The 25,585-nt window shown below is 51.3% G+C and overlaps 1 protein-coding gene across 1 annotated transcript in view; it reads left to right on the top strand.

Moving 5' to 3' along the window:
* The window catches only part of EMB2444 (RNA-binding (RRM/RBD/RNP motifs) family protein), a 63,257-nt gene that overhangs the window by 31,939 nt on the left and 5,733 nt on the right, over positions 1 to 25,585 (top strand). The window lies entirely within an intron of this gene.

The raw sequence follows: 25,585 nt of genomic DNA, 5'->3' as shown, positions 1-25,585 counted from the left end.
AGGGCTACAATCTTTCACTTTTAGTGGTGAGAAATCGTCCCGAGTCTTTGTTCTTCTACCCAGTAGTATGCTGGTAGAAAGCCTGTCTAAAGCAAGACAGCAGCACTTCTCATAAAGTGGAATAGTGAAAAAATGCATCAGCAACAAAACATGTGCCCTTATGAGAAACTGGAAGGAGACATGAATCTACTCCTGTCCACACCCTGGAAAAGTCAGTATGGTGAACTGTGAAAGATGAGCTAGATCTGGACGCCGTCTTGAGACAATGTATGAGCAACATATTATATATTCCCTTATAAGAAGCTGAGGGGAATGATGAATATGCACCTGTCGACACCATGGAGAAGTCAGTATGGTGAAAGGTGTATGCGTCTTGAGACAAACTCTTGATGTATTGCTTTTGCGGATAGAAGCTTGCTAACTAGCTCTAAAGCTCTCAAACACGCAACCTGATCGAATGAGAGCAACCTTTAATGACGCACATAAAATAGTGTGTTTGCACGTGTTCAAGTAGACAGCGTGCGCACACACACACCTACTCGTGCGTGTGCGCTCGCGTGGGCGCGTTCACGCGCACACACATACACATGCATATAAGTTGCCTGCTACAAGAAAAACACCACTACTTAGGTGGGAATGGGTTCTACGCTACTTCACCTAACCTAGCTATTAAGCTAACATAAGTAGAATTGTGAGACCTGGCCTCTCGGGAACACATGAACATGCATGCACGCGCACATGCACACACATTCTACTTATATTAAGCTAATATAAGTAGGATTGTGAGACCTGGCCTCTCGGGAACACCTGAACATGCATGCATGCACCCACTCACGCACCTATGCAGGCGCATGCATCAATGTTGTCTACGATCTGCATACCTTTGTAAGGATAAAGGAGTTTGTATGGGCAATGAAACCCAAGATGGTTGTAGAATGGGGGATAGATTATAATGGTCTGGGCATTGGACATTAGCTTATTTTGGTACCAATATTGGCCTAGGTTCCTCAACCTAACCTTGTATAAGAGTCAAGAGGCTTCGCACTCTCTTTTAACACTCGTAATAAATGAATAGGGATTCAGTCTCCACAGTAGAGGACAGTGGTGCCAGTCTTTGTGCACCTTGTGTTGTAATAGATTGCAGTATGGTACTCTCTCGTGCTCTCGGTGGGTTACTGCGGATACGACTCACTCCGACTAGGACAACCTCAGCCTTGCAGTATATAAAATGAAGTGTCCAACTTGGTCGTGTGTCTTTTCCCTCTGCATCTTGTCTATGCTCTGAGCCATATGACTGAGAAAGGGGATATTGTGCACATCTCTGCTTCCCAGGCATGTAATATTGATTTTGTTTTTGATATCCTAATGGGGTTCTGGGCAGTTCAATGTACATTGAACATGGTTCATCTGTTGTGAGTTTTTTGCTTTGCCGATGCTATGGTATCATTTAACATTCGGGAGGATGCCTTATTAGAAAACTGGAATGCTTAAATGGTCAACTAATTGTTGAACAGCTGCAAGTAATAATACTTGCCATGAAAAGAATTTGTATAAAATGACACACAATGGTTCTAAATTCTTAGCGATAGAAAGGAGACTTCACTTGTTCTAGGGAGAAGCTGAACAATTCTTATTCCTGATAGTGTTTTTGGGGGTTTTCTGCAATATGTTCAAAAATCGTGTTTTCTGAGAATAAGGGCAGGTACATCAATATATGATGGCCAAATCGTGTGGTGTGCTAAAAGAAAGGAACCCCAGGATGCCTGAGCCAGGGGGGGGGGACGCCTCCCTCAATCACTTACCAAGCTCCTACTGTAGTTCCGCTAGAGGTGGTGCACTGAAAGCGCACAACCTCCAGCATTCTCTGATTGGCTCCTTAGGAGCTGACACTAGATTCATGACGCATTTTTGTTGGAAAAACTGTGATCCTCCAAGACCAAGGCAGACTCACATTGTACGCTGTAGCCGTCTTTCCTCCTGAACCTCGAAGAAAAGCGTTCTCCCTCATCCGAAGTAGCCGTGGGACCCCAAGCTAAATGCAAGTGGCTTCCAAGCATCTGTCCATGCACCATGCATGTTAAGGGGTTCCATATCAATGGCTGCCAAAGTCTCCTAGTCAGGCAAGGGCGAAGCGGCTCTCACGTCCTTAGAATGCTTGCGATAAGTCTATCTGTAATAGACTTGGACACTCCAAGCCGAAGATTTACAGCAACACACTTGAGAAAACTGAAAATAATTGAACAGAACTTGGAGAAATGAAATGAAATGAAATGTTATATTAATGTCTTCAAAAAGGCCAAAGTGACCTATGAGACCAGAAAGTTACAATGTGGTGGATTTGATACAAAGTCAGAGTAACAAGATGATAAAATGACAAAATAAAATACTATACTATGGAATCCTAAACTGCTAGGTGTGAACTAAGCAGCTAGCTGGGATAGCTGAATCACAGGAGATCTAGCATCGGTCGTTGGCGGATCTCATCAATCTCCTCCATGGTTAGTAGTCTGACCGGGCGTCGTGCATGCCTGGCCAGAGTGCTCCGAATTTTCTGACGTAGCCTCCGTCGATGCTGTGTAGTCCTCCGCAATCGTGGGCGCCTGGATTTCCCCAGTTCAGTCGCTCGGTCGATCGGTGTGCCTCTGGTGTGAGACGAGGGGGAGCTCTGTTGTGGGAGTGGCTCTTGCGGCTGTCCCATGTCTGTTCTGAAGAAGTCTGTGATCCGTCTTTGAGACTGGCTAGCCTTGCCACTCATCAAGTTGTCTCTGTGTCTGTGCAGCTTGAGCAAGAACAAATCCAGGCATCTCTGATCCTCATATCCCATGACTCTTGAGAGTGGTCCAAAACCCTCTCTGAACAAGCAATGGAAGCGGCCTCGTATCTCGTAGTAGACGGGGCAGCGGCATGTATAATGCAACTCTGTCTCAGGCTCCATGTCACACAAGGGGCATGTCCTTGCCTCTGCTGGTACTCCGCTGTATCTCCCAGTCTCAATCCGCAGCTGGTGAGAAGATGTGCGTAACTGGCCAATAGCACATCGTATCCCATGAAACAAGTGGGTGTCCATGTATCTGGGTCTCGTCACAAAACCATCCTCCGTAAGCTGGAGAAGGTGGTCTCTGTAGAAAGCCATCTTCGTGCCCAATTCCTGTGCTGGCTGTATCCATGTCCTTCTGGTGTCTAGCTGGGTCAGGTCTTGGCGGATGAGCTTGGTGATCTCTGACTGTGTAAGAGTGAGCGATGGTGCATCCAATGAGTATTGGAATGGTGGCAGCCTGTCTATGCTGAACCCATGCGCCTGAAACCATGATGCCATCTCCCTATACCAGCATGTTGTATCTCCTTGCATGGCTAACTGTCGAGAGGACTCAAGTGCAATGCGAGCATATTTGTCTCTAGGAAGTTCCCATGTGCGATTTATGAAGGAGACTGATCTGGTGAGCGCCTCAACTACTAGTGGGGGGGCCGCTAGCTCTACTCGGATAATGGCCCGTGGTACTGATGCCTTGGCTCTAATGAGCCGCGAGATCATAGAGACGAGAGGTTTCTCCATGTTCCCCCATCCATCTGTGCGACCCGGTCTCCCGTGGTGATCTAATGAAGGTCCCCATATCTCAGCTCCATAGAGCAATGCTAAAGTCACCAAAGTGTCAAAGACCCAGAGCTTTCTCTGGGGTTCCTGAAACTGAACCTGCGAACACATCTTCTCCAATCTACCCAATGCTGCGTGGGCTCTAGTCAGTCTGGTGTCTGCTGCTCTTCTGAGTGAGAATGCAGGTCCGCTAAAAACCACTCCAAGGTAAGTGTAAGCATCTGTGTACTCCACAGTCTCCTGGCCGTATGTGAATGTAGGTGTTGACCTCCTGATCCATTGTGGGGTGGTATTAAACACCATAACCTTGGTTTTACCAAGGTTGACAGACAAACCACTTTCGTGGGCAAACCTATGCAAAGCATCCAATTGACGTTGCATTCCCTCTGGGGATTCGGAGATCAACACTATATCATCGGCATATAACAAAAGAGGAATCCATGTCCCTGCCAACTGTGCACCTCTATCACCATCGCTCTCAATGTAGTCAGAAACCTCATCCACATACATACCGAAAAGAGTAGGAGAGAGCGGGCAGCCCTGCTTCACCCCAATAGTGGAGTGAACCGGTGTAGAAAGTCCCTCAGGGGTGCATACATGCCCTACTACTGATCTGTACAATGCCATGATCCTCCAAATGAGCTCTCTGGGTACTCCCATTTCGTGTAATCTGCGCATCAATCTAGCTCTGGGTACTGTGTCAAAAGCTTTGCGGAAATCCACAAAGCTACAATAGATCCGTCTCCCATGAGATCTGCCCTCCTCGATGATGGCCCTGAGTGTCAGGATATGGTCAAGAGTAGAGAAGCCTCTCGTGAACCCTGCCTACCCAGCTGCACGCATTCCTTCCCTCTCTGCCCATCGACTCAGCTGTTGCTCAAGAATGGATGCATATAACCGTGCCAGTGTGTGTCCAATCATGATAGTGCGATAATCCCCACGCTTCATGGGGTCTCCTGACTTGAAGATAGGTACAATCGCAAATAGGCTCCAAGTGTCCGGTAGACCCTCACACATGGCACGGTTAAACATAATTGCTAGAAGCTCTGCTAGCAGGTCTTTGGCATGCATGAAATGCTCAGCGACTAAGCCATCATGATCATATGCCCTTCCAGTCCTCATCTTGTCAATGGCTTTCTTCACCATCTCAGCGGTGAAAAAAGCACATGTGTGTGGGCATGGATCGGGGGGGTTGGGAAGGGGCGATTGTCCAGGTACTGTGTATAAAGATGATGCGTACTGACCCCATGTCTCTGTGGAGGAAATAGCAGGGGGGGGGGGGGGGATTGCTCATGAAAGAGCCGCCACGCCTCACGCGAGTCCTGACTCAAGAATAGCTGGTATAGATCCTGCTCGAGTCGAGCCAAAAAAGCCCTCTTCTTCCGCCTCACCAAGCGTCGGAAGTCAATCTGTGACTGTCTGGGAGTGACGTCCCCCAAAAGCACCTCCCTCTGAAGTCTAGCTCTAGTCTGGCGGCACTCCTTATCGTACCAGCTGTTTTGAGGCATGCTCCCTGATCGGCGTCTCTGCTCAGGCTGGGTGTGTGGGTATGCCTCTGTTGCTGCATCGTGTAATGTCTGTGTTAGTATAGTAGTTAGCTCCTCCAGAGGTCGCCTCGGGTCCTCAGTGCATAGGCGTCTGTAGATCCCGTCCATGTATACAGAATCCGTCTCCCGTGTGAAGGTGTAGCGAGTAGGGGCTGCTACATGTGGCCTGTGTGCTACACTGAACTGGAAGGAGATGGTCATCGATACCAGAGCATGATCCACTGCCACTCCGACCGGTCTAGGCCCAACTGTGAGATCCTGGATACTAGAGATGAGATTCGGCTGTGCCATGACATAGTCCACTATGCTGGCTCCATGTATGTGTGGGAAGCATGTAAAACCTCCCGCAACAGGAAATCTCTGTAGGCCATTCAAGATGGCCAATCGATGTGCGGTGCCCATGTCTATCGGGTGTCTCCCATACTCAGTATATTCCACATTGTGTGATAGTCTGGACCAGCCCGTCTCTACAACATCTAGCTCTCTCAGCATCTCCTTTGAAGTATCATAAAACACTGTCTGGTGATGGGCAGTCCTAGCATTGAAGTCCCCTAGAATGATAATGTCACCATCTCTAGAGAACTCCCATATGTCATCATCCAAAATAGAAAAAGGGGACTGTCCTCTGGGTGATGCATAGACTGATGTACTCGGGGGAAAGTAGCAAATAGCAATGTAAAGATATCTGCTTGTCTCTGCTTTCAGTCTCACCCACAGGTACCTAGCTTGCTCATCCCTACGGGCTATATGTATCAATGGCTGTAGATCTTCTCTAAATTACATTGCCACTCCCCTCAAGTCCCGTCCTCTGTGCTTTGAGCGTGTCTCCTGTCTGTAGGCTGTCTCCCACCTGTATCCACTCATGTGAGGCATGGATTGCCCGGGGCCCTAGTGTGTCTCAGAGTAAAAGATGATGTCTCTTCCAGTAAAGCTATCCTCAAAAGCACCCACATCAAGACGCATAGATCCATTACAGTTCCAGGCAGCCACTTTGAGTGTGGTCCCATAAGTCTCGCACGGTCATGTGGAGCGTCGTTCTAGTATTACTACTCTTCCATCTCGGTAAAAGGCAATCTTGCCTTTTCCCCTTGCCGCTCTAATCTCCGGCATCACTTCCTGCATATGAGCGATATGCGAGAGGGTGAGATCATCCCCGAGAAAGATGCCCGTCTCTTTAAGAGTTGGTCTTTTCTTCAAGAAGGACTTCTTCGCTTCCATGGAGGGAAAACGGAGGATGAGTGCTCTTTCTTTTGAAGTTTCCCCGCTGCTTCCATTTTTCTTTATGTTGCCCACTCTCCATGCTGTTGTGTGGGTCGGCTCATGAACCCCCATTAAGGCCATGAGTTCTTTTACCTCTTCGTCCACATTGCTTTTGTCTTTAAGACCGCAAATTCTCACATGTAACGCGCGCACCCGTCTTCTTTGCTCCTCCTCTAGTGTCTGATTAATGATAGTGGGTGTGGACGTGGGCGTTATCTCCTTGCCTTTTCCTTTCTTGGCCACCTTGATCCATTTCTCGGCTTCATCCGCCTTCTGTTGAGTTTTGGTAAGAACGTGCACCCAAGAAGTCGTCATCTCTTTGTGTTGCTCTTCTCCCTCTTTGATGGCCCGTACTTGCTCCTTGATCGTGTTGATTTCTTCGAACACTGAGGGTTGCAGTTCGCCATCTTCTAGTGTGTTTCTTGATCGTGCTTCGGCGAGGTCTTTCTTGAGTGGCGCAATCTCTTCATCCTGAGTCGTCACTCGGTCTTCCAGCATATTTATCTTGCTCTCTTGGATCAGCACGCGTCCTTCGAGCATGTTTATTGTGCCCAAGACATTGCGGTTCATCTTGGTAATGGTCTCCGTCATTTCCTCTTTGCACTTTTGAATGGCATCCTCTAGGGGGTCGGCTTTATCGTTCTGCTTCCTCATGCTTGATCGCCGTCCGACAAAGAGCCACTAAGCTCACGTGGCGTGGTAGTTGGGCGGGTGGGGGAACGCGAAGAGGTATGGCAAGGGAGGGGCAGCGATAGAGTACGGACGAGAGAGAGGGGGAGAGAGAGAAAATGGAAAAACGCGATAGAGTACGGGGAGAGAGAGAGAGAGAGAGAGAGAGAGAGAGAGAGAGAGAGAGAGAGAGAGAGAGAGAGAGAGAGAGAGAGAGAGAGAGAGAGAGAGAGAGAGAGAGAGAGAGAGAGAGAGAGAGAGAGAGAAGGAAAGAAGTGGGGGGGGGGGGGGGGGGGTTTGACGCCTGGCACATACTCTCTTTTGGTCACCACCCTGCTACACTTAATTACTCTTGGGGGTTTCAGAGACAGCAGGGGAGATTATTAGAGCAACTTGATCGTTTTTACATTGGCCCTTGGGCAACAGCTCTAGGCGGATTTACTACTATATGGAGAGGGACCAGCCTCTCAGATCATTTACCCACCTCATTGTTTATCTCCTTCACTAGATCCTCTTCACAGAGACGAGGCTGCCACATCCCGACAGTGTTCTCACCACTCAAGTATTGTAGCAACAGATTTGTGACGTGGTCCACGGATGCTTCTTATTGTGGACCCCCTGGAGAGTTTCTTGCTCATTGCATTACTCAGTCTAGTATTTACTGCCGTGACGAGACTGCTATTATTCATCGTCAGTTGAGAGTACGCGAGTCTGATCTTCACATCCCTCTTGGTTCCACTCAGCGCTTGCTTGAGGAGTGGCCTCAGGATGCTTATCTCGCTGCTAGACAGACACAGCTCACAGAAGAGATTCGTCGCGTACAGGAGGCTAGGTCTGAGTTCACTCATCATGCTTCAGTATCTCATTGGATAGCTAAAGCTGATCGAATGAATAAAGACTTCTTCACTGCGCATAAAGAGCACCCTCCTGGCACCACCCTTCGGACTTTATGCGATGCTCAGGAGACACTACATATGCATCGGACATCCTTATGTTTTTTTTTTTTTTTCGAGAAAAAGATCCTTCTATTAGTTAATCAAAATTGCCCATAGGGCTACATCCACCTCTGCGAGAGAGGGCTACAACAAGCATGATGGGGAGACTCTCCCAATGAAAAAACAGCATATATACAATGAGGCTAAATCAAGAGATGGGAGGAGGGAAGAGCCACACAGGTGGACAGTAGTGCCATCTGAGCACCCCCTGGACTATGGTGTAGAAAGGCCCAGGGCGCCAGAGTCGAAGAAAAGCCTCGCGGCGCTCCCGCATGCGGTCGGAGCTGCCCAGTAGTCCCTCAAGCTGTCCTCTGAGAGTATGGATCAGCTCTAGCCAAAAGTCACGAACAGTCTCTGTTGGTGGCACAGGACGAGCCTCAAAGATGCGGAAACAGCGGGCCCGCCAGATGAACCAGAGAGCTAGGCCGCTGATGAGCTCCCAACACTCCTCTCTCTCACTGCACCACTCCTGTGGAGTAATCTCTGTAGCAGGCTGGAGTGTAGGTCGCCCCCCCTTTATCATTATCATCCTGCTGGTGGAAGATAGCTCAAACTGAAGTGCTGGGCCCGTGAGGGTGGACCAAGCCGCTGCTCCTCAAGTGTACTGTCGAGCCGTGGAGAGGGCAGGCATCAGCCGAAGAACACGTAGCCACACCTGTTGGGCCGAGGGACAGTCCCAAAGACAGTGACGCTGACTCTCCACCAACTGGTCACAGGCTGCACATGCGGCCGAGAGACCACAATGCGCCAGCCAGCTCCCTACTGCTGTGGCTCTGTGTGCAACCAGCCACTGGAACAAGGTGACTCGCCTCGGCTGTCTGGAGTCCCACAGCCTCTGCCAAAAAGCTGCCAAGAACTCGACTGAGGCCCTCCTCCTGCCAATGACGTGCTGCAGCGGGGCGGGCCTCTCTCTGTGCTGCAAGTATATGACGTCCAAGCTGAACAGTGTACTGAAAGAAGGGGACTCCTGGGTGGTCAGCAGAAGAGAAGGGGTCCCTCCATAGCCACTCACCAGGATCCCACTGCACTCGTGCCAGTGGACAACACTCCCAAGCCCATAGCCTCCAGTGTCCAGTCTCAAGAGCTGCTGGGTCAGGGTCTATGACGCAAGTCCTCCCACAGATGCCCACAACTCGGATCCTCTGGAAACAGCACTCTGCTACTTGCGGGGCCTCTACTGCAACTCGCTGTAATCGTCCCCTACCTTGAAGCTCGAAGAACAGGGCTGGGATAGTCTCTGAGCAAGCCTTGACTGAAATGAGAACCTCCAGTCGTGTGAAGGCTCCCATCCACCGGGGTGCTACTGGCTCGAGAGGCGTGAGCCACTCAGTTGGAACTGACTCTGAGATGTCCTGACACATGCTCTGCGCCCCTCTCATGCCCTGCAGCTGGACAGCCTGCACCTCCTCTGACAAACCTGTGAACTCTAGCCAGTCACCTAGAGACCGCGCTGGACCTGCTGCCATGGGACCTCAAGAAACATGAGGCCGACTCCCAACTAAGTGGCCTCTCCGAGTGCTAACCATGGGGTTCCAGACGAGGGGCTGCCGTAGGCGCTCCTCCGTGCACGTCGGCTGTCTTTGCTCTAGGCCACGCCGTAAGAGCTCCCAAGATCGAAGCAAACTCACAGCGAATCTGTCCTCCAGTCTCCTGCTCAAACCAACTCGGCGCAGCTCTGAAAAGATCCATCTGGTCGAAGGTTGCCAAGGACCCCCTGACTGAGGCACCCTAGCACGAAGCCTCTGCAACAAGAATTCCTTCCAGGGCTCCTCGCCTAGAAGAAGTCCTCTGACGACAAACTTCCCAAGAAGGGCTCTGCTCTGCTGTGCAGGATCAATGATCCCAAGCCCTCCCTGAGAACAAGGAAGTGTGATGACCGACCAAGCCACCTTAGCTCGGGCAATCTGAGTATCGCGACCTGACCAAAGGAAGTTCCTGATCAGCCTCTCTACCTGGCTGATACAAGAACTGGAGAAGATCCAGCAAGAAGTGATGTACCACATAGTCGCCAACAACACCTGGTTGGCAACTACTACTCTACCAGCCAGCGAAAGTCGTGTTGAGCTCCAATGTAACAACTTTTTCCTGATGGACAGGAGAAGAGGAGCAATCTGTTGCTCGGGGGACAAGTCCAGACCAACTTGATAACCCAAGTACCGAACTACAGTCCTTGGAGGAATCCACCTGAAACCCTCTCGTGGCATCCAATCTGGCACAGGAGCACTGCCAACCGAGAAAGCCACTGTCTTTCTCCAGTTGATCAATGCGCCCGATGCACAGCAGAAGGTCTCCAAAGCCTGCTCACATCTGTGTAGATTGGCCTCCTGGCCCTCTAAGTACAAGGCTGAGTCGTCGGCAAACTCAGCGTCCAGAAGCTCATCTCCCCGTATAGGGAGTGCTAAGCCTCTCAAACCAACCTGCTGTGACACCAAAAATCTGCTCATCGCCTCTGCATAGAACAGAAAGAGAAAAGGGGCAAGAGGACAGTCCTCTCTGACCGAATGTGTGAGCATGAAGCGCTCACCTCTACCTCCTGCCAACAGCACCTGACTGTGAGCTTGTCTGTACAAAGCTAACACCCCTCTGATCCAAGCATCTGAGAAGCCCATCCTGCGTAGCGTGCCCTCTAGAAAGTCCCAGTCAACTCTGTCGTATGCCTTCTCAAAATCGAGAAGAAGAATCACAAGGTCCTCCCCACGGAGCCGTGCAAGGGCAGAAGCCTCCCAAAAAGTGAAGATGTTGTCAAGGATACTGCGTTCCTTGACAAAACCTGTCTGAGTCCCATGTATAAGGCTCTCCAAAAGTGGCTGAATCCTCAAACTCAGAGCCTTGGCAAGAATTTTGTAGGCTGAGTTGAGAATGGTGATGGGGCGCCACTGTCGAATCTCATCCAAGGAGCCACCCTCCTTTGGAATGAGGTAAATCAGGCCCTCATTCATGCTATCCGGCATCACTCCTGTGTGCAGAATGTACTGAAAGGCACTACAAAGATCTGGGCCAAGCAGGTCCCAGTACTCCAAGAAGAAGCTGGGAGTCAGCCCATCCTCACCTGGACAGCTACCACGAGGGAGGGCCCTTAGAGCCGTGTGCAGCTCCTCAAGCTGAAGAGGTATCTCTAGCCTCTGGCGCATCTCCTTAGTCACAAGACAAGGCATCTGTGCCCAAACCTGCTCCCTGCATGCATCCTGTCTCTCTGACTCGGGCTCAGCAGACAGTAGCTCACGGTAAAAGTCAGTAGTAACTGCACGCATATCCTCTGGCTCACAAACAACTGACCCATCTGGTCTCCTCAACTGATTGACCTTGGCATGCGAGTGCCGAGGTCCCACTGTCTCAAAAAAAGCACCTGTCACTCTGTCACCCACTTGAGTCCACTGAGATGCCTGTCGGTGAAAGGCAAACTCATGGCGCCTCTCCTCTGTGCAAGCAAGCTCCTGTCGAGCCTGTTGTAACTGCTCCTCCAACCATGGACTGTCTGGATGCTGCTCCTGCATCCTCTGTAGTGAAGCAATGCCTCGTCTGAGACGCTGCTCCTCCTCTCTCGCTGTAGCCCGTCGAGCCAGAGACTCCTGGAGAAAGAAGTGGCTAAGCCGAGCTAGGCCTGAGGCCACTCTGTCTGCAGGTGGAGCCTGGCTGTCCATGCCCTCTGTCCATAGAGCCTCGACCCTCTCTCTGAGTGCTGAGTCCAACAAGACCCGCTCTGGGATGCGAAGCATCGTGCTCCCACTCCTCTGCCTGTCTGCCACTGTGAGGATCACTGGTGCATGGTCCGAGAAGGATGTCCCTGCCAGGATGCCCACTGATCCCCCCAAGTCACTGAAGTGGTCACTAGTGTAGAAGCGATCTATGCGCGATAGATTCACTCCTCCCACTCTGCGGTCCGATCTAGAGAAGGCAAGACTCTCTGGAGGCCTCACAAAGCCAGAATGCTGCCATGTATCCGAGATCCTCAAAGTCATACACAACCTCTCCCAAGCTGCGAACTCGACTCCATGCACAGTAGCATGGCTGCCTCCGATCCTGTCAGAAGGGTCCTCCAACATGTTGAAGTCCCCTCCTACACACCACTGGTCAACCTGTGGCAAAGACTCAACAATCTGTGACCAAAACTCTGCAGCACTCGCTACATTGGGCGCATAGATGTTCAGGAAACCCACATGGCCACCCTGAACCTGCATAGTAATCCACTGAGCCCTGCCTGGCACAATAATCCCTCTGCCCACAATGGCCTGTTGCAATGAGTCCGCAATAGTCATACATACCCCTCCCTGGATGCCTCCAGGTCCAAAAGCAGCTGACCAAAAGGTATCATAGCGTCCACGCAAAATCTGACCACATCGCCGAATGCGGCTCTCAGACAAATGGTGCTCCTGAAGCATAAGGAGATCAATCTCTCCTCCCACAAGGCAACGCTGAAGCTCCTGACGCAATCGGCCCCGCTGTCGCTGAAACTGGGGCACCTAGTCCCTGCACGTTCCACGAGACGATCCTCATGGGGAGCGAGAGAGAACAGATGCTGCCGCAGCAGCAAGACGAGCTATCTTCGAGGCTGGCTTGGATGGGGAGTAATCCGCATCCGAGCGTCCTCTAGATAGGCGAGACTGCAGTGAGTGCCCGGTCCAAGCCCAAGCAGAGCGAGCCGTGCGTAAAGCAACCTCCTCTGTCCAGGAGTCCTCATGGATGTAAACATAGCAAGGCAAACACTGCGTATCAGCAAAAAAGTACACCACAATGTGTCTACATCCTGCTGAGTCTGGGGGTGCCACCGCAAACTTGGCCAGTGGCCACAAAGTCTGCAGCAAGTCTGTAACGCCAAGTTCTCCCATGTGGTGAGAGAACTCAAGAACCTGTGTATGCAACCATCCCACCACTGAGTCGAGGGACCACTCTGTCTCAGTCCTACCACAGAGGGGGAAGGAGAAACCAACTGCTGAGTCCAAGGCCTCTGTCCCCCTAGCGGCGAGGAACAAAGCGTGGACTCTGAAGCAGGCTGCCTCGTCGTCTGCTGCGGAATCGCAGAGAAAGCGAGTGAACCCGTAATCGAAGAAATCCCAGCGGCGTCGGAGGTCAATGCTCGTCAAACCACGAGGGATAGCTGCAAGAGAAGATGTCTGAATCTGCAGAGGGGGCCGCATGAAGGGCTGACCCTCTCTCGCTAGGCGACTCGTGGCAAAGGTGCTGCCAAGAGATCTCCTAGCCGCCGGCGAGGGACCAGTCTCCTGAGCCGACTGTGGTACTGAAGCAGGAGGAGGGGGAGAAGGGGCTGGGGGGGGGGGCGGGGGAGAAGAGAAACGGGGTGGGGCGACAAAGACATGGGGGGGGGCCGAGGTGGGGAGTGGACGGGAGCAGAGGGCGGGGGAGGGGATGAGGAGGAGGAGGGGAGATCGGAAGGCGAAGCGGCTGGCGAGGGTGAAGCGGAGGTGGAGGCTGGCGTAGGGGGCTCCTCCTGCTCAAGAGGACCAAAGCGGTTCCCCCTGGGAACCCACTGCTACTGAGTAGGCACCTGAGGGCCACTCTGAGTGCCAGGCTGTCGTTGTGGCCCCTGGCGTCGACGGCCACGGGCCTGCTGCCACCCCTCCTCCGCTGGAGCCCCAGGCTCGGAGGGTGGCGCTGAATCTGTGCACTGTGTCGGTGGCTGTGGCTGCGGCCCAGCCTTGGTAGGCTGGGCTGAGGTTGAGGTGCGGGTCGTGGTCTCCTCCGTGGACAAGCCTTCGCTAGGTGGCCCATCTGTCTGCAAATGAAGCATTGGTTCGGGAGACCCGAGTACTCCACACTCTGTCTAAACCAACCCCCACTCACCCGAGGCAGAAGGATGACCTTCGGGAGTGTGTGGGTATCTCTGACCAAAACTCGAACTGAAGGGATGCCAGCCGCCTTGGCAGCTACTGATGCTGCCGTACGAGGTGTCTCCAGGACAGTCCCGATGGCGGAGCCAATCCTGGAGAGAAGTGGAAGGTACTCCCTCCGTAAACCCGGAAAGCAGACTGAGATGGGGATGTCCGCCTCCTCTACTAGCACATCCGAAGTCGGGTCAAAACCATGTCGCCACTGTCGAAAGTGGGCGCGTGATGCTCGGATGGCCAATGGACTCATAGCTATGACCTTGGAGGCCATCTCGGAAGTCTCGAACTCAATCTGGTAGTACCCCCGTTCGAGAATCTGGACATCCAAGATCTTGCCCACCTCTGCGAGGAGGCGGGCCTGGAGAAGGTCTCGCAGATCTCCTCTGCTAGGACGAGTGTCGAGAACCTTGCAGATGACAGAAGTCGCCTGCAAGCGTTCTACCTCTGCGGCAAGGCTCGCTTGCTCTGTCGGCGAAAGAGCAAGTCGAATGGTGGGCTCAGCGGGGTCGGGCGAGGGGGCTTCAGGCGAGTCCCTCTGTGGTGAAGCTGGAGCCTCCATTTGTGTCTACTGCTGAGTCGAAGAAGCGGGAGGTGAAGAAAAAACTTGCAAACAAGTCAGCCAGGCACTTTTTCCGAAGAGAAAGTGCTGCCGAGCCAGGTGCCGAGGGCCTTCGGGAGCGAAGAGGATGGGGGGGGGGGGGGGGGGGGGGGGGGGGATGGGGGGACGGCGAGGACGAAGAGGGCAGCCGTGCAATGTGCGAGTGCACAAGCAGCAGCGAGCGGGGGGATGGGGTGGGGAAGGCAAAGCGAGAGGAAGGCAGCGGGCAGCGGGCAGCCTTTGGGGCAGCGCGCAGATAGGGGGGGGCAGCGGGTGGGCTGAGGGGCAACGCGCAGGGGCTGAAGGGGGTGGGGGGGGGGGGAGGGTAGCGATGGCGCAGCAAGGGGGGGGCGAGCAGCAGTAGCGAGCGGGGTCTCTACAGCACCAAAGGACAAACTTGTATCCTGATGTTATTCTTGATATGTCTGCAGATTATTTTGAGACATTGTTCACTGCTGATGTATGCACTACTGAGGTTTTACTTGCCCGTGAGCAGATCTGGCAGCACACTCGACACCGTTGTACAGACACTATGGCAGAGATCTTGTTGGCACCCTTCACACTTGCAGAGCTCCATGCTGCTATAGAGAGTCTTGATCCATCCTCCTGTCCAGGAGAGGATGGCCTCACTAGAGCTTTATTTTTGACATATTGGGATGTATTGCATATACCACTGCTTCGCGGTTGTCAGGACATCTTTGCATCAGGATATATGCATCCGGATCTTTGTTCAGGTCTCATATCTCTTATTCCGAAGGGGGGTGACACCACTCAGCTCCGACAGTGGAGACCTATTACCCTACTCCCTTTGGTCTATAAGATATTAGCGTTACTGATCAGCCATCGCTTGCGGCCGTTCTTACGAGATATTATTCATACTTCTCAGACAGGCTTTGTCATGGATCGATGCATCCTGGATAATATCTTCACTTTTTATGAGGCAATAGAGTGGGCGAGATCATCTTCTGAACCTCTCGTTTTTGTCATCCTTGACTTCGAGAAAGCATACGATCGTGTTGAGTGGGACTTTCTCGAAGGATCTCTAGCCAGGATGGGTTTCCCTTCGAGATGGATCTCAGGCATTTCCGCTCTCTTCAGAACTGCCAGTAGTGCTATTACTATTGGTGACCGTGTCAGTCGCAGTTTTGAGCTTTCTCGATCTGTACGTCAGGGATGTCCTTTAGCAGCATATCTGTATCTGTTTGTGGGAGAGACTATGTCCGACTTTCTTCGTGCTCAGAGTCATGCATTTCGTGGCTTGACCATGCCAGTACCTACAGCTCCAGACCTTATCGATCAGGAGTTTGCTGATGACACTATGCTCATGTTGCGCTATTTGCTACCTGCTCTTGACGCCATGCGGGAGGCCCTACAGGTTTTTTGCATTGCTAGTGGTGCACGCATTAACTGGCATAAATCCTATGGGTTACTGGTTGGCAGTGATGACATACCTACTTGGGGGGTAGCTGATGGTTTCACATGGCTGCAGCCGGGTCAGACATGCAGATATCTGGGCTTTTAGGTTGGATTTGATGTTTCCTCACAGCAGCAGTTTGCACCCGTACTACAGTCTATTCGCAGGAAGCTATGCCATTGGTCTTCACGTCATCTGTCGTTGGCTGGCCGTGCATTGGTCGCCAACCAAGTCATTCTGGCTACATTATGGTATACGGCCTCTTGTTGGATGTTACATTCCGGTGTGATAGCTCAGCTCCGCCGACTAGTGCTGAACTTTTTATGGAGTGGCATAGATGGGACTATTGATACTCGTGCTCGAGTTCACTGGTCCACGATTATTCGTCCCAGGTCAGAGGGAGGCCTTGGCATTATTGATCCAGAGTTACAGAGCCGCGCCCTTCTTACCAAGCTTATTGTTCGGGGTCTTTTTCCTGGCCAAGAACCTTGGAAGATGCTTCTTCAGGCCGCTCTTTGCACAGTGACTCCACGACTCGGCACTAGAGACGGTCATACTTGGCATACAGGGTATCGTTTCCTCTTTACGGATGCCCCCTTGTCCACCACCACCCTCTCACCCTTCATCCGATCGCTCCTTATTTGGGTTTCCATGCTACGGGCTATCATACGCTCACCTCCCTCATGTCGTGAGGAGATTGAGCGCAAGCCTCTCATTTGGAATGCTGCAGTTCTTGATTCTTCGGTTAATCTAGCCCGTTAGCTTGGAGAGAGGACTCACATTGATTGGGCTGCTTGGGACACTGGCCCTGCTGCCTCTATGTGGTTGTTTCATGAGACACGTATGCTGGATGCAGATTTTGTGGCAGAACATTATGACATTGGTCGCGGGGTGACAGACAGACTGCTTGAGATTGGTTCTGCCGTTCCTTCACAGTGGGATGCAGTCATGCGAGGCACGGTTCAGATGCCTCCCCATTGTGGTTGGGAAGGCCTCTTTGCTCAGAGCACTCTCTTATTAGTTCGTTTAGACACCATGCTCTTCACAGTTGATACTGACTACTCTCAGGGAATTCATGCTAGATTGACATATGATGCCACGTCTCCACAACTTGTCTCCCCCGGCGCTCGATGGGAGGCCATACGAGTAGTTGGCTCACACGGGAAGCGTCGTTGTGTTGACCCCCGTTTCGCTTACGCTGATGCTGCACTTTGGAGGCTTTGGGTGTGGGAGGGTTGTGCCCTATCTCAGCTTTATTGGGACCCAGGAGAGTGGCATTGGCCTCACTCTGACCCCACCGGTGCACCTGTATCATTCTTTGAGTACACTGTCAGGATTGGAAGGTTAGCATTGATGAGACAGCAACGAGAGCAGCCCACTCGTATGCGTTTCTGGTTACATTCAGGCCTCTCCCATGCCTATCTGCAACAGTTTTGGTCCGCCATCTGGGATTTACATGCGGCTCGTCGTATTTCTTTTTTCATGTGGATGATTGCACATGCGGGACTTCTAGTTCGGACTTGGCTAGCTACTATGGGTCATGATCCGTTATGTACTCGCCGTCCTTTGCGACTACTTGAGTCACCTGCACACTGTCTTTGGTCATGCTCAACTTCCCATGTAGTGTGGCTTGCAGTTTGCTTTCTACTCAGCAGAGCAGGTGTTCAGCATGGATTTCTCACTTGGGGATCTGTCTCATGGTTGATGCCGATGCCCGGCCCACATCTTTTCTATGAGGGCTCAAACACAGATCCAGCCTTCGTGCTCACCTCGACTGGTTATCGGCGAGGGACTTTGGCTATGATACCATAGATTGCTTGGCAGGGGGATTCTCAGACACGTGATGAAGTTTTTTCAGTCATCACTAGTATTACACTATGGAATGTTTGGAGAGCTCGTTGTCTTCACATTCTAAGTGCGGCTCCACAGCTCCTTCAAGATACCCTCACTGCCATTTGGCTGGACATCATTCACACCCTGATTTGGCAGTGGGATTCTTCCTCAGGTACATCTCGAGCAGCTGAGGCTCGTCGATTTGCCTTCCTTCGGCGTTGGGCTCGATCCCCACTCTTCTTCACATTGTCAGGTGGCTGGATTACGTGGCATTATGCCCCTCCTCGGTGGTTTCTCCTCCACTCATCACACCGATCACCATGAAATTGTTCTAGTCGAGTAGTCACTATAGTGGCTCTCCTCCTTACATTCAGCTTGTACACCCTACGTGATAGGCTATTTTGGCATCCGCCGCTGGGGATTATATTGTACTTAGTAATATACAGCCCTGACTTTTTCCACAGAGAGAGAGAGAGAGAGAGAGAGAGAGAGAGAGAGAGAGAGAGAGAGAGAGAGAGAGAGAGAGAGAGAGAGAGAGAGAGAGAGAGAGACAACTCTGCAAGCAGGGGGCAGGTGCAGGGGCAGCGCGCGAGCGGAGGGCGGGGGTGCAGGGGGCAGCGCGTGAGCGGGGGGCGGGTGCAGGGGCAGCGCGCGAGCGGAGACGGGAGCAGGGGGCGGGGGTGCAGGGGCAGCGCGTGAGCAGAGGGCGGTGGTGCAGGGTCAGCGCGCAAGCGGGGGGCAGGTTCAGGGGCACAGAGAGAGAGAGAGAGAGAGAGAGAGAGAGAGAGAGAGAGAGAGGGAATGGCGGAGTTCTGTCCCCAGATGCACTGGCCCTAAAGACTGGGCCCCTTCTTGGTATTTCTTTTTTTTGCAAGAAAAAGGTCCTTCCATTAGTTAATAAAACTGCCCAATGGGCTACAATCTGCGCCTGCTAGAGAGGGCTACATCAGCATGTGGGGAGACTCACCCAATGAAAAAACAAGATATGTACAATGAGGCTAAATCAGGAGATGGGAGGACGAAACAGCCTCACTCGTGGACGGTACTGCCATCTAGGCGTGCCATGGACCATGGTGAAGAAGGGCCTTAGGTGCCAAAGTCTCCAAAAAGCCTCTCGGCGCTCTTGCATGCGGTTGGAGCTGCCCTGAAGTCTCTCAAATTGGCCCCTAAGCGTGTGGATCAGCTCCAACCGAATGTCACGAACAGTCTCCACTGGTGGGATGGGTCGAGCCTCGAAGATGCGGAAGTAGCGAGCTCGCCAGATGAACCACAGTGTCAGGCTGCAGATGAGCTTCCGACACCACTCTCTATCTCTACTCCATTTCTGAGGGACTAACTCTGTGGCTGGCTGGAGTGTGGACGTGCTCTCTTGTATCACAGTCATCCTGTTGGCTGAAGCCATCTCTACGCTACTAGTATTGGAAGAAAGGGGTCCTCAGTGATCAGCTGGAGTAAAGGGATTCCGTCAAAACCACTCCCCCCCGGGTCCCACTGCACTCGCATCAGAGGGCGTCTTTCCCAACCCAGAGCCGCCAGTGTTCTACCTCAAGATCTATCGGGTCGGGGTCTATGACACAAGTCCTCCCACTGATGCCCACAACAGTGATTCGCTGAAAGCAACACTTAGCCACCTCTGGTGCCTCGGTAGTGACTTTGTGGAGGCGGCCCTCCCTCTAAACCTTGAAGAACAAGCAAGAATGTGTGTTTGAGCAAGCCCTAAGTGCAATGAGGATCTTAGTCGCGTGAAATCCCCCATCCAGCAAGGAGCTATGGGCTTCATAGGGGTGTACCACTCTGCAGGTAAAACCTCTACAATGTCCTGACACATGCTTTGCACCCTACTCATGGCTTGCAGCTGAATGCATTGTATGATGTATCTCCTCACTAAGTATTGTAAACTGTAGCCAATCCCCAAAAGAGCGAGATGGACCCTCAACCATAGGACCCCATGAGACATGAGGTTTGCTACAAACCATGTGACCTCGCTGTGTGCTGACCACAGGGTTCCAAACTAGTGGCTGCCTCAAACGCTCCTCAATGCATGTGGGTTGATGTTTGCCCGAGGCCACGTTCCCAAGATGGAAGCAGGCTTGTAGCAAAGCGTCCTCCCATCTCTTGCTTAGGCCAATTCTGCGTATCTCTATGAAAATGGAGTGGGTGGAAGGGATCCATGACCCACCCGTCTGTGGGACCTGGGCCCGAATCCGGTGTAGCAACTGCTCCTTCCAAGGCTCCTCCCCCGGAAGAAGTCCTCTAACCACCAGCTTCCCAAAAGGGCTGTACTTTGCCGTGCTGGGTCAATGATCCCCAACCCCCTCCCTAGGAGCAAGGCAAAATGATGACCTGCCAGGGCCTAGGAGACCTTGGTCCAAGCCGAGTGTGTGTCACGTCCTGACCACAGGAAATTCTTGGTCAGCCTCTCCAGCTGGCTGATGCAAGATCTTGAGAAAATCCAGCAAGATGTGATGTACCACATAGTAGCCAACAACACCTGGTTGGCCACCACAACCCTGCCAGCAAGAGAGAGCGGAGTGGCTTGGAGTAGCACCAGTCCACTTACACGGAGGAGCGCTTGAGACAGCCCCTTGTTTGGAACCCCATGGTTAGCGCTCAGAGAGGCCAATTGGTTGGTAGTAGGCTTCATTTTTCTTGGGGTCCCATGGCAGAGGGCCCAGCCCGCACTCTAGGCGATTGGCTTTAGTTGCTTATCAAAAATTTTATGTGCTTCCATACGGGCACCACATTCGACATACATAATAACCAAGGCAATGCTAAGCATAGCATTCGGATCCGATGGCTTCTAGCATTGGTGTAAAAGAATCCGAACCTCCCTTGACATTGCGCTATTTGGCATAATCTCGGTGCCGAACTCAATGACAACCGAGCATACCCAGCTATCAATGCACTGTAGGAGATGACGTTCTGGACAAGATGCTCCTCGAGCACTCAGTGATCTATTAAGTGCACTATATTCTAGAACCTGGTTGAAGCCCAAAAAATCCCATATATGGCACATTGTTCAAGGCGACCATCCCGACACAGAACTGGCTCCAGGTAAAACTTCAAATGGCAATATCTTGGCAACCAGGACTCTGATTGTCAGTCTGAAAGGATCGACACGCTCCACAACATGAGCACTTCATGCCCATGCATTCTTATGAACTTTGACCCTTCATCAGCAGCTGCCCAATTTGGTACAAATCTGCACTTAATCACAACTTCAGACTGCCATAACTTCCTCACCGTAGCTCCAATTGACGAGTTGTAAAGATAAGCTTGTAGAGCAATTTGAGTACTTTTGTTCTAGTTCATAAACTTTTCAATTGTGATAACCTTAAACATCTCCATTTTTAGCATCAATAGGACAGTTTTTGGCCCTTTGAAGCCGCATCTGACATACATTTAGTATTGAGCTAGCTTGTTATCAAGCCTTGATCACTGATCAATAAACACATAGGATTCAAAGAAGCCTAAATTGCATCTCTTTAATCTTTTTCTTAACATGGAAGCAGAGCTGCACGACAACGAGTGTAATGGAACCTTGGAGAGTGGTTTTGGAGAGACCCTTTCTCTTCAGCCGACCACCCTGGGATCCCTTTCTTTCAGTACACTGTTCGGCTGGGGCGTCACATACTAGTAGCACGGAGAGAGGCTCGTCCTACTGCAGTACTTCATTGGCAAGAGGAGGGTCTCACAACTGAGTTCTTGTCAAGCTTTTGGAGCGGTTGTGGGACTCCAGACAGCCGAGGCGAGTCACTTTGTTCCAGTGGCTAGTTGCACACAGAGCTACAACAGTGGGGAGCTGGCTGGTACATAGTGGCCTTTCGGTAGCCTGTACAGCTTGCGACCATCCTTTGGAGAGTCATCGTCACTGTCTGTGGGACTGTCCCATGGCACATCAGGTTTGGCTTCGGTCATTCGTTGATGCCAACTCTTTCCACAACGTGACAATACACTTGGGGTGCTACTGCCTGCTCCACCCTCACGGGCCATGCGCTCCAGTTCGAGTTATCTTCCATGAGCAGGATGATACTGATCCATGGGGGTCGACCTACTGTCACCAAGTGTATTTTTCCTGTTGCCTTCTTCAAATACGTACTACATATTTTTATTTATTTTATTTTTGCTTGTTTTCCCCGGAACCTTTGAAAAGGTGCTATTGGACATTGCATGGCCAATGTGAAACGGCTACGGCCGAATGGGTTCTTCACACCAGGAGTCTAGGTCGGTCAGTGTGGGACTGGTCGGGCCAATTAGCATTGAATTCTAATGAGCATGGAAGTTTGTGTGCACCAGATGGAATTAGGACCACTCGGCAAGTCACTTATAACTTTATAAGTCAGTGGGAACTAGAGATTAACTCAAAAAGGGGCAAACTGGACACATGGCGGCTCCAAGTGAATTTGCCAGATCCAACATGAAGAGGGGGCGCCCAATTTGAGAGAGGAGGCTGATTTTGCAAGTAAGTGAACTTACAGTGTGTGTGTGAGTAGTGGGTGCAGGTTTACAACTATAATGGAAAGCTTGCCTTCTCCTTTGGTCTATGTAGCACGATGACTTGCTCCGTGCATCTCTCTCTCTCCCCTTTGGCACATATGGTAATGCCCCACTAGTTGGGCTACTCAGATGAATATGTACAGTTCTGGGGGTTTATGCGCGTTTGCCAAGGCAAGAGCCTTTTGAACTGGAACCGGATTAGCTGATTGCTAATCCCCCACAGGTACGCATAGTTCCATCGTGAAAGATTGCGAGTTTGGAGAGTTTTCTCGCGTGAAAACTCGTCCAATTCACAGGGGAACTGTCCCATTGCGTGTGGGAGCCCTTGGGACACGCGTAGGCGTGCACTGTGCTAAAAACGATCGGAAACAGGGAATTACAGCTTGTTGTGTTTTTCTGCAGGTTTAGGGTTTCGCACCTAAACTGCAAGGGAACACCAGGGGAGCCCGTGAGAGCCTTGGGATGCGTGTACAGGCTTTTGGGCACCCAGGTAGCAAGGGAATCCGCCCTAGACAGGTACTTTTGACCTGCAGGGGTTTTTGCACCGTTATGTTGCCGAAATTAGGTTGGAAACCTGCGTTTTCAGCCCTCGCTAGGTTTGAACAGCTTTGTGACAGCTTGTACTAAGTGGTCGGATCGTCTACCTTGAACTGATTAAAGAAATACCGAAAGGGGCGCAGTCTTTGGGGCCTACATGGTGTCGGTCTCTTGTGCGCAGTGACATTCTAGTCGCGGGATGCACGTGTTGAGTCTCCATCTCTTTCCCATTAGTACTCTGTGTGTAATTAACAGGTTGTAGATTTGGTACCACCCTTTACTGTGTACAGGCCGGTTATACCTACACTTCAACTTGCTACAGAGCTTACCCCCCAGGATTGGTGCAGTGAAAAAGAGGTCTGTTGGGAGCTCATTTGTGGCCTAACACTCTGGTTCATTTGACGGGCCCGTTGCTTCCGCATCTTCGAGGCTGTCCCACTGACGGAGACTGTTTGTGACTTTTGGTTGGAGTTGATCCATACTCTCAGGGGTCGGTTCGAGAGACTTCAAGGCAGCTCCGACGGCATGCGGGAGCGCAAAGAGACTTTGTCACGTGACACATCCAACCCTATGTGTCCGTGGACAAGCTACAACATGACCAGGGTTCAGTTCAGTCAAGTTAGTGTAGAATAGGAAGTGATCTGTCACTTTTGTGAGTCTGTTCGCAGACCGTGCATGTCCAGACACTTAGATTAGATGCATATCCTTTGGTTGCACACAACATGATCATCAGATTTCCATAAGAACCCATCAGGAGCATTTTTACAGTGCATAGACCTATTTTCCCTATTTTTGACATTTTTCACTTATTATTTTTAAGTGACTTTTGTTGGGAACTAGGTAGGGCAAATTTCATAAGTTTGTATATAAGAAACCTAGCGCTAGCACTTTTTGGCAGAAGAGGCAACAGGAGCATTGCTCAACAGGCACCTTCTCAAGCAAGATTCCCCCCCTTAGGCTGGCGTTTTTCTACAAGACTAACCCAGTGTTTTCAGCAAGGAACCACCAGCATTTTCATCCCTTGAAGGCTTGGTGATTTCAGCCCCATAGATCAGCATGGACCATCGTTTTTGTGGCAGCAAAGACATCGTTTTTGCAGCAGTAATTTCAGCATGACCAGCGTTTTTAGGACAGCATATCCAGCGTTTTCAGCCCCATCAGGCCAGCGTTTTTCAGCAAGCAAATTCGGCGAATAAGAACAACAGCAAGACAGCAAGACGATTGCAGATTCAGCCTCAGTAATCGGCTCTCAAGAAGTTCAGTGATTTGCCTTGTTGCAGCCCGTCCCGCATCGTCAACATCGCGGAGTACCCTAGATCTCCGGCGTCTTTGTATAGCACTAGTCTGGTCATCGTCGGCACCACCGTCGGCTTCGACATAGCATCACTTAGATTTGCATCAGCATCTTGTACCAGATTGTTCTCTCTCTCTCTCTCTCTCTCTCTGTCTAAGCACCTTCATTCACAGTGTTCATCTCTTTGTTTGTGTCCATTGCACTCTCTCATTAAAGGAACAGAAGGCTCTCCCTTCCGTAAGTAAAAGGAACCCTTGAGCACAGTTGGGAGCACTCATCTTGAGCAAAGTTCAACATTCACTTCCGCTGCACCTTTACATTGCTATGAGAGCTTTGGCAGTGTTCTATATCACTCAAGGAAAGAACCACAAGAACCACATAATTTTTTTTTGCTTGTTGCGGTCGCACGTAACCCAAGTCTTCTTGGGCGTGTCGATTCCTAATCGTGCTTTGGAAGAGTGACAGGAAACCCAAGAAAGAAGGGCTTGTCCAGCCTCCCCTTGTGCCTCTTTTCACCCATTGAGAGCGGACCATGCACTTAGCGGCCGGCCAATCGACGTGAGGTGGGAAAAAGCAACCTTGATGTGAGCGCAAGGCTGCCAAGGGGTGCGCCCACGGAAAAGAGCAGAACTCGGGTGAAGAGAAGATCCTTCTCTAACACAGATTGCAAGCGAAAGAAGACCCTCAAGAACCTCAAAAACCTCAAGACCCTCAGAACTCAAGAACCTCAAGACTCAAGACCCCCAAGACCCGCAAGAACCCAAGTTCCTCGTGAACTTAAGAACCAAAGATCATAGTGTATGGTCATCACCCGAAGCGGAATGGACACTTCGCATGGAGGTGATGGGCATGAAAGTAGTGAAGAAGAATTTCCTCACCATGGAGGTTTTCCTGACCCTCCCCCTTCGCCATCTACGCCAGGGATTACACCAAATCCTATGGAGGCTTTGGTCAAGATGACGATGGACATGATGGCACAACAACAAGAAGCGAATCGCGTTGTGATGGCACAACAACAAGAAGCGAATTGCGTTGCAATGGCACAACAAGAAGCGACTCGCATTGCGACGGCTCAACAAGAAGCGCAGCGCGTTACCTTGGAGCGCGAGCGCCAAGAACGACAGGCAACCTTTGAGGAATGGATGATTCGCGAGCGTGAACAAGCGTGCTTGGCGGACAAGGAACGAAAAGAAAGAAAAGCAGAAAGAAAGGCAACTTTGGAGCGTGAGCGATATAATGCGCGCTTGGCGGCCGAAGAAAGACGAGCAGCCTTGGAGGCCGATTGTGAGGCACAGAGAGAACTACGCATGCAAGAAATGGTTCGACAGGTTCTCGTCTCGAAGTTCGAGCCAGCCAAAGATGTTGGTAGTTCATCAAGTGGCGCAAGCGGAGATTCGGACTCCAACAACCTAGTCACAGAGAAGATCCAGTTCAATAAGTATGATGGTAAGATGGATGCTACGGTTATTCATTCTTGGTTGCATCAATTAATGCTTCTTTTGCGAC

Source organism: Adiantum capillus-veneris, chromosome 27 (genome assembly GCF_014529385.1).
Source record: "Adiantum capillus-veneris isolate H3 chromosome 27, ASM1452938v2, whole genome shotgun sequence".
NCBI classification, from domain to species: domain Eukaryota; kingdom Viridiplantae; phylum Streptophyta; class Polypodiopsida; order Polypodiales; family Pteridaceae; genus Adiantum; species Adiantum capillus-veneris.
This window is presented reverse-complemented; position numbering and strand designations above follow the sequence as displayed.